Consider the following 1,231-nt stretch of genomic DNA (forward strand, 5'->3'; position numbering starts at 1 on the left):
CTATCCAACTTTCCCAATACCATTAGTATAATAGGAATTCTTTCCCCCATAGCTATATTCTCTGTTCTGTTCCATTAGTCTATGTCTCCATTTTTGTGCTAGCATCATGCTGTTCAGGTTAAAGTCTGGTAAAATGACACCTCTAGGTTTGTTTATTTGTTTAAGATTGCTTTGGCTACTTGGGCTCTTTTCTGGTTCTAGATGAAACATTGAAAACTTTTTGTAGATCTATGAGAAATTATAGAGGTATTTTGTGAAGATTGCATTGAATCTATAAATCACTTTGGGTGGTATAGACCTATTAACAATGTTGATTACACTGATCTATGACTGATATGTTTTTCCATTGGTTTACATTATCTGCAATTTCCTTCCTCAGTGATTTGTAGTTCTCTTTGTAGAGATCTCACACCTCGTTAAATATATTTCTAGATATTTTATTTTCTTTGTAGCAATTATGAATGATATTGAGTTTTTGATTTTCTCTCAATTTGAATGTTACTTCTGTACAGAAATGCTACTGATTTGTATAAATTTGTTTTGTAACCTGAGATTTTGCTGAATTTATCAATTCCAGGAGTCTTTTTGTGGAATCTTTGGGTGTTTCTAGATGTAAAAGTAAGAACATGTCATCAGCAAAGAGTGATAATTTGACCTCCTCTTTCCCTATTTGAATATTCTCTATTTCCTTCTCTTGTCTGATGGCTCTGGCTAGGAGTACTAGCATTATGTTTAACAGAGGTGGTGACAGTGGACATTCTTGTCTTGTTCCAGTTCTCAATCGGAGTGCTTACAGTTTTTTCCCTTTCAGTATGACGTTGGCTGTGAGTCTGTCATATATAACAACTCATATATGACGTATATTACTAAATTATATAACATATAATTATATAACAGAATCATATTACATATAATTTTGAGATAAGTTCCACATACGCCTATTTTGTTCAGAATTTTTCTGAGTGGTGCTAAATGCTGTAAAATGTCTTTCTGAATCTATTGAGATGATCATATGATTTTTTTGTTTATCTTTACATAGTGAATCACATTTATAGATTTACTATGTTGAACCATCCTTGCATTGTCTTCTTGCTTAAAAAGTTTCATTAGAGAAGTGTGCAGTCACCTTGATGGATTTGCCCCTGTAGGTCAACTGGTGCTTACTCCTGGCAGCTTCAAGAATCTTTTATTTTATCTTGACTTTGGACAGGTTCATCACAATGTGTCTTGA

Source organism: Otolemur garnettii, unplaced genomic scaffold, assembly GCF_000181295.1.
Source record: "Otolemur garnettii isolate 467f Iridium unplaced genomic scaffold, OtoGar3 scaffold00265, whole genome shotgun sequence".
Lineage (NCBI taxonomy): Eukaryota > Metazoa > Chordata > Mammalia > Primates > Galagidae > Otolemur > Otolemur garnettii.